The sequence below is a fragment of the Triturus cristatus genome, chromosome 11 (genome assembly GCF_964204655.1).
Source record: "Triturus cristatus chromosome 11, aTriCri1.1, whole genome shotgun sequence".
Classification (NCBI taxonomy): Eukaryota; Metazoa; Chordata; class Amphibia; order Caudata; family Salamandridae; genus Triturus; species Triturus cristatus.
This window is the reverse complement of record NC_140594.1, coordinates 568,997,087-569,005,410: the sequence shown is the minus strand read 5'-3', so window position 1 is coordinate 569,005,410 and position 8,324 is coordinate 568,997,087. Positions and strand designations below refer to the sequence as shown.

The following is an 8,324-nucleotide window of genomic DNA, read 5'->3' as shown; positions in this document are numbered from 1 at the left end:
TGGAATGGAGTGGGGTAGATTGTGGTTGATTGAGTGGATCGGAGTGGAGTGGGGTAGGCTGGGGTAGATTGGAAAGGAGTGGGTAGATTGAAGTGGAGTGGAGTAGACTGGGGTGGAGTTTGGCCGATTGTGATAGATTGAATGGATTTGTATGGTGTGGGCTAGATTTGTGTAGATTGAAATGGAGTGGTGTAGATTGGAGTGGAGTGGGGTGGGGTAGATTGGGATAGGGTTGATTAAGTAGGGTAGATCGGGCAGAGTGCGGTAGATTGGAGTGGAGTCGGGTTGATTGCATTAGAGTGCATTGGATTGGGCTGGATTGTAGTGGATTCCTACTTCTCATCCCTACTTCTCATTCATCATCCTTACTTCTTGTCCATCATCCCTACTTCTCATCCCTACTCCTCATTCATCATTCCTACTTCTCATCCCTGCTTCTCAAACATTACCATTACAGACAACAAGTAGGGGTAGGGGTGATGGATGGATGAGAAGTAAGGATGATGGATGAGAAGTAGGGAAGAGAAGTAGGAATGTTGGTTGAGGAGTTGGGATGAGAAGTAGGGATGATGGACGAGAAGTAAGGATGATGGATGAGAAGTAGGGTTGAGAAGTAGGAATGATGAATGAGGAGTAGGGATTAGAAGTAGGGATGATGGACGAGAAGTAAGAATGATGGATGAGAAGTAGGGATGAAAAGCAGGGATTGTGTAAATTCGGGTAGGGATGATGGATGAGATATAAGAATGGAGCATGAGAAGTATGTTTGCAAAGCAGGGATGAGCGATGATATGTAGGGATGAGAAGTAGGGATGAGGAATGACATGTAGGGATGATAGAAGAGAAGTAGGGATGATGGATGAGAAGTAGGGATGATGGATGAGAAGTAGAGATGATGGAAGAGAAGTAGGGATGATGAATGAGAATTCAGGATAAAGGATAAGAACCAGGGATGAGGGAAGAGAAGTAGGCATGATGGATGAGGAATGATAATGTCCTAAAATGGATGCTGTCCTAAAATGGATGCTGTACCCAGGGAAGCTTTCAGAATAACCAAAAGAAATTGTTAGCAAACCAGATTCTGCCTGGTAGGCTTCGACCTAAAAAAGGACATGGTGGTGAGGGGGGCTATTTTGAAAATGGTAACAGAAATGGGAAGGGTAAATGAAAACGAGGAGGGAGGAGTGAGAACGAACGTTGGAGAGGAAATGAAGGAGTGAAAAAAGGGAATGGGAATTCTGGATGTTTTAACCACGAAGAGTACTTAAAAAAGGGAAACATCACTCACTGACAAGAGGCGCTATGGAGTGAAGGAAAAACAGATCTGTGTGGCCTTTATAGAAAAATGTGTTGATATGTCTTGATGTGTTAATTTACAGTTACCCCTGATGATGGGCTCGGATAAGCCCGAAATGCATTGGGTTGAATAAAAGAAATGCTGCTCTGAAAGATTCTTTGCAAGTTTTTGTTCGTGTTCGAGAAGAGGTCCGGATGGGCACACTTGAATATGGGAAGCATATAAAAATGCAAGACGCCATACATGTGGATTAGAAAAGGAAAACATCATAATTTTTGAACAAATAATGTGGATTATTTTGGAATTATATGGAGAAAATATCCAGTGGAATGACTATCAGGATCTTGTATCCATTTAAGCAGTACGACTGGGAGCGGAGCGTCATTGCGTTCCCCACATCATTTGTTTATCATGAGGTGCCATGGGCAAGGCATACGCCCAGTTACGCATGCAACTTTTCAAATTTGGTAAAACAGAGTAACCAGAGAAATAACGTTGTGCATACCACCCCTCTTAATGACTTTATAGAAAAACGACCACTTTCATGTTTAATCACACCTTAAAAAACTAGTGAAAAGCTATTTAAAAAGACATTCTAATATTCTATTAATTGTTTTGACCAAGTAGTAAATAGCATTCATCTTGGAAATTTTGAAAAAATGGTTTAGGTGATTTATTTTCAGAGAATTTTCATGTTACACATTTCTTTTTCTCTATAACCAAGTACAGCCACAAAAACACTCAGCAACACCAGCATTGCCAAATATGTTTGTGAGCATTATTATGGAAAATAAACTTTACAAATATGCATGTGCTGCCATTTTGCCACATATACAACATACAATGTATTGGGAAGGGAATATCCCCTGCTTGATGTTGTGAATATGTACCCTGACATGAGTTACCTTAAAATGAGAGAGGTTCTGGAACAACCAGTTCCTACGTGAATCACAGCTGTGACCAAAAGGTCTCTTCAAATTTAAATACAAAGTGCAACATATATCATAAAGCTGTGTGAGAAAGAATTCTTTACAATAAAGTTCATTCTGAAAATTGAAAAAAAGGATGCAGAGGTAAATTGCTGGTTGCTTGAATATATTGAAATGCTCAAATATCGATGTACTGTTAATGTCACAATTTATCTAATGTATTACATACATGACAATAGTCTTAAATCAAAATACAATGTTACATAACAGGTCCCAATGCATTTCGGGTTAAACCCTTCGTCAGGGGATTAGTGCAATCGCTGTAAGTTGTGTATACTGTTCTTTTTGTTTCGTCTAGTTGACCTCCTGTGGGAACTACAACAAAAAGCACATATTGTGCTGTTAGCTGAGATCGGAGTACATATTTGAATAAATAGAATTTGCACTCGAGAAAAGAGAAAGTCAATGACCCTGGATACCAATAGTTGTGGGAGATAAACAGTATTAAAACTGTTAGGAACTGTTAAGAATCACCGAAAGGTGTACGTAAATTATAAAAGAGTGCGAAAAGTAAAGATAAGTCAAAATGAGGTGACTAAGCAAACATCCTAGTGGATGGTTATCCGCTTACCATAAAAGAAACGAGCCTTGTAAAATACGAGGTGCTCAACATGTTGGTTAAGAAACCATCTGTAGACAAAATATAAACTGTAAGCTATTGCCGCCAGGTACAGCATGCCCATGTTATCTAGCATCCTAGAGAACTACATAATGTTGAAAACTCACCCGTCGCCGTTGTTAGGTGTATTAAACCGTAACACAACTCCGCCGTGATCTACGCGAACCGTGCCTGTAACACAAGCACCAGAAGTGACTCGTACACTGCGATGTTAATTAAAAATTCACTGCCTAAGGCTATGTGACGAGAATTCGTTACTGCGTCTCACCTTCGAAAAAGGTCTGTATTTCTTCAAAGATGCTTCCGGCATTAGCAGGCTCGGGAGAGCGTGTGCGTGGGCCAAGTGAAGGGAGGTTTATCAAGAGAGCCCATGCGTTCTAAAGTAATCGACAGCGACAGAGGACTTGCGTTAAAAATGAAACGAGTGGAAATAGGACTGTGTGTCAAGCTGTACTAGGTGTAAAACCTAGTACATTGACTTTCTCTTTTCTCGAGTGCAAATTCTATTTATTCAAATATGTACTCCGATCTCAGCTAACAGCACAATATGTGCTTTTTGTTGTAGTTCCCACAGGAGGTCAACTAGACGAAACAAAAAGAACAGTATACACAACTTACAGCGATTGCACTAATCCCCTGACGAAGGGTTTAACCCGAAATGCATTGGGACCTGTTATGTAACATTGTATTTTGATTTAAGACTATTGTCATGTATGTAATACATTAGATGAATTGTGACATTAACAGTACATCGATATTTGAGCATTTCAATATATTCAAGCAACCAGCAATTTACCTCTGCATCCTTTTTTTCAATTTTCAGAATGAACTTTATTGTAAAGAATTCTTTCTCACACAGCTTTATGATATATGTTGCACTTTGTATTTAAATTTGAAGAGACCTTTTGGTCACAGCTGTGATTCACGTAGGAACTGGTTGTTCCAGAACCTCTCTCATTTCATGTCACAAATAGGGGTGTAGACTCACATCCCCCACACGTGAAAGCACGCTAACTAGAGAATCCATTGCGCTGACACATTGAGGATTTTACACTTTGAAAGAAGTTTAGGTGTGCAGGCCCACCCACCACAACAGATATGAGTTACCTTAAGCCATGTCGCCTCTACTGTGTTTTTAGCTTTTTGGCCTCAGCACGCATGACCATCTTGCCTGTACACTGAGGACCACAGAGCTAAATGGAATATGAGGCCAAGAGCAGAGATCTGTGCTGTGCAGAGGCACACTCTATGTGCCTTCCTTAGCAAGTGTGATTACTGCCTCCTTGTCGGTTTATGTGAAAATGGTTGTAGTGGCAGTTTGAGTCACTCTGACACAAAAGGGGTAGCTGTTCCTAAATTAATAATAATACTATACAGGTGGAGAGAAGATGTTCAAAAAAGGATGTTCCTTACTTGGAAGTAGTGCCCTCACACACCTGTGAAGGTGTCATGCTTCATCATCGTGCGTTTGCTCCTCGTTGGCTCGGCCCTGCAATACCCCATGAGCCCCACAAGATGGCTTTTTCACGGAGACCTTTTAGTCATACCCCGTGATGGTGAGTACAGGTGTGTGGAACAAGTGAGATGGTGAGTTAAAAGTACCTAGAAGGTGTGTAAAATGTCAATTTGGCATATGCTATGTTGCTGATATGTGCTGATAAATATAAAGAATTATAAAAAAATAAAAAAAAGTACCCAGAAGGTACCCAAAGACCGTTTGAATCGGCTATTAATCAGGTCATTTTCCAATTCCCTGCACCTGGGCAAGTGGCCTACCAGCCTCGCCCCCTTAAAGTTCTGCTTAACCTCGTGTAGCTGAATCGTTTGCTGCATCCTATGTACATGGAGAATGCATGTATTTTTTAAGACCAAACAAAAGAGGGAATACTCTTATAATTGAGATATTGTAAATGGCCTGGAGCAGTTAGTACATACCAGCCAATCTAATGCAAGCGAAGCAGTCTTGAAGCATGTGCCATCTACCCATGCAAAACCAAATCCCTCTCTTATGACAAGGAATGGCCTCCTACCACTTTTGTGCCCGCTCACCCTTCTTTTAATTGAGCTTTTCAAATTGACTTTAGTGAAATGGGAGTCCTTGCGCTGTACGGTTAAGTCGGTGCACCTGCTGTGCTAGAAAAGGTTTCTTTTTCAAATGTAATGCATGCTTACATGGTGCTGCGTTAGATTCAACGTTTGTTATTGCCCTGCATTACGGTACATGACCTTGAGGTTACAATGTGTATAGCTAATAGGGTATTAACAGACTTAGCGACGGATTTGATGTTCCCTAAAGCAATCAGTACCCGAGGAGCAGAGGAAAGCAGATGTCCTGAAAGAAAGAATTTTGTTCTAGCCAGAAAGACTTTAAGCAAGAGAAAATTGGAGAGGATATGCCAAAAACCCTAGACATGTACACGAACAGGGACACACATACACAAATGTGTATGCACCAGCATGCATGTATCTGTGCACAAACACCCACCTCAAGCAAACATTGAAACACAAACCCATGTGGGTACACTACACACACACACAAATGTGCACGCGTGCGTGCATGCACACACACACACACCATGTTGGGAGCTATACACAAAGGTAAACTTACACATCTAAATGTACTCACATGTAAATTTAAACATGCATCAAGGAGTAAATCCACAGTTGTGCGCTATTCACAATTTCTGAGTGAAGATTTACACCTAAGTGTAGACTTACATGCCTCCACCCCCTCACTTTAGGCGGTGAAAACACCTAAGGCTACATTTAAGACTGTTAAGTTGCTTCACATGCATGTAAATATCTCTGTCACACTGGCAGAGATCTCCCTGTGGACAGTATTGGGAAAATTAAAAAGGTTTATTAGTTTGTTAAAAAACATATTAAAATAATTTTCTAATGTAAAATTTAATTTCATGATAGAACTAAAAAAATGAAATGTTACAGCATATTAACTCATCAGAATACATGTTTATTATACCATTTAAATATATTTATTTTGGAAATGTTAATTTTTTAAATAAATTTAAAAAAATTGTGCACCATCTGCGCTAGTATTCTATTTTGTAATTAATATTTAGTTAAAAGTTATTAGTGTTTTTAATAAGAAACTACATAATTATTAATTTTGTATAATTTTTACGGCTAAAATATAAATAGATAGCTATATAGTGTTGCAGTACCAGTCATTGCCCATGTGCGGTGCTTGACCAACTCCAAGGCTGAGCTGGAGTGCATTTACACCTGTTTTGACACCTTTAGGGCTGTAGTAACTTTAAGAAGTGTAGTTTGTGAACACCAATGGTCATACTCGGTTGTGGCTGTGTGTTTGGTACAGTCTGTCCCTCTCTTAACCCCACCTTTACACTTTCCTAATATCCTCTACGTATTTAAGTAATAATTCCCCATGTTCCTACTACTCCCTCCCAGGGCCGGCTCTAGGGCTGTGTGACCCGTGCCACGGCACGGGGCGCTGACTTCGGGAGGTGCCTTGTTTTTAACTATATTATGGATTTAAAAGCAACTGCTGCAGCTTTCCTCATCACAAGCAATTTTAAGGCAATAATAAAAAGTTCAAGTTAACTCTGGTGATTAATAGAGCTGCTGGAGAGAGGAGAGTTTTGCCTAGTGGGACTTTTGATTCAAAGTAGCACAGAGGTTTAGCTCGCCTGTTGCAAAAAACCTGTCCCATGCAGATCACAGATGGGCATGTTTAAACAGGTTAGTGGGTAACCATTTTTGTCACAGATATATTTTTTTATTACTTCCAGTTTCTAGGTTAGAATCCTAGTATAGCACAGTGAACTATTAAGTTTCATCTAAGAGCTGCATGCAAACTGCGAGGTATAGATTAGAGCACTTGGATTTTTTCCCCAGTCTTTTATTACACTAATGTCGCAAAAAGGGTTAATCTAGGCATAAATCAATTATTAATATTAAAGCCAACCACTGTGACACCTTTTAATTTTTGAGTTTGTGCTTCTCCAGACCAAACACTCTTAAAATATACTGCCTACCGGTATGGATGATATGTGACTCCTACACCTTCTAGTCCTCTGTCTTATGTAACATTTCCCCTAGACTAACGCACACATGATTCATTGTCTCTGTGTAATGTGTGTGATGTAAAGTGCTCCTCCAATGGCATGAGTGGTGCTAAAAAAAAAAAAGAAACGCAGGTCAGAGAGAGGGTAATTATGGAGACTTGAGCGGCGCTGTTAAAGGGTGGTAGTGAGGGAATCCATCGAGAAGAAAGTCATTGGGGGTGCCAACAAACATTGTCGTACTGGGGGCCCCCAGCGCCCCTGCTCCCTCCCGTCCCTTCCACATTTATACCTAGATCAATTAGTTAAGTATACAGAGATATCCGCATGGAAAAGATAGGAGAAGCATAGAAATCCGCATGTAAGTTTTATGACTAGCATTTTGTAGTATGTGAGTTGTAAAACTGTAGCCCAAGTCATGTACTACAAAATGCATTTTGTGAAGAGGCCCAACTCTCTCTCTGTCTCTCTGTCTCTCTCTCTCTCTCTCTCTCTCTCTCTCTCTCTCTCACTCCTTCTTTCTTGCTCTTGTTCTCTATCTCTCTTTCTCTCCCTCTCTGTTGGCTTAGGCATTGAAAACCTATGACCTGAAGGACCATCAGCCAAAGGGTTGTCAGGACAATGCACTGGAAGGACCCCCTATTTAGGGTGGGCCTTTCAACACATATTTTTCCTGCCCAAGAATGCCATGCAAAGCATAGCCGTCCTAGGAAGAAACATTAGTTTATTAATAGACCCCACAAGCATGGAGAAAACTTAGTCCACGTCATGGTAATTCATATTCTATTTTGCAGAATAAAACCCCCACTTTGCTGAATGTCTGTCATGACCTAGCAACCAGTTGGCCTTACTCTTTTGATGAAAGTGTGGTGGCTGTGCCTTTGGAATCACTTTTGCAAGACAATATTCACTGATTCAATGGAGCAGCTGCTCTTCCATCAAGTGGACAATGGCCTCTGCCTCCCTGGAAGCCTGTCGGGCAGCCTCTCTGCTATATATCACCATGAGTGTGTGTAGAGAGAAGCACAGTCACCAGAGGAGACAAAATCATAGGTCCTTCAGGGAATCCTTGTGGATGTGGATTCCAGTCTCACTGGTAGATGCACCAAGGTGAGGTGGTTTAGGACCTCCCTTAAGGAAGGACCCTATTGGATGCTTGTAGAGGGCCGAAACAAGATCTCAGATGAAAGTTCAGCCAAACACATTCTAAACAGTCACCAGTACCACATTCATCTCTGTCTACATAAAGAAAAATCGAAGTTCAAAAAAGCAATAAAACCTTTGGAAAGAAACTTAAAATAAGAAAATGCTTACTTTTAATGGAAAATGCAAAAGCGTAAGAAACTAAAAGTGAACAAACTTCAATTGTTACTTTC

General features: G+C 40.5%; 1 long non-coding RNA gene across 1 annotated transcript; it reads right to left on the bottom strand.

Moving 5' to 3' along the window:
* Positions 1-1,950: 1,950 nt before the first annotated feature.
* LOC146785093 (uncharacterized) lies at positions 1,951-3,239 on the bottom strand. The gene is made up of 4 exons (XR_014970485.1): positions 3,174-3,239; positions 3,013-3,076; positions 2,858-2,916; positions 1,951-2,601 (listed from the first exon to the last, which is right to left on the bottom strand). It is a non-coding gene; the product is annotated as an uncharacterized LOC146785093 (long non-coding RNA).
* Between the last annotated feature and the right edge of the window lie 5,085 nt (positions 3,240-8,324).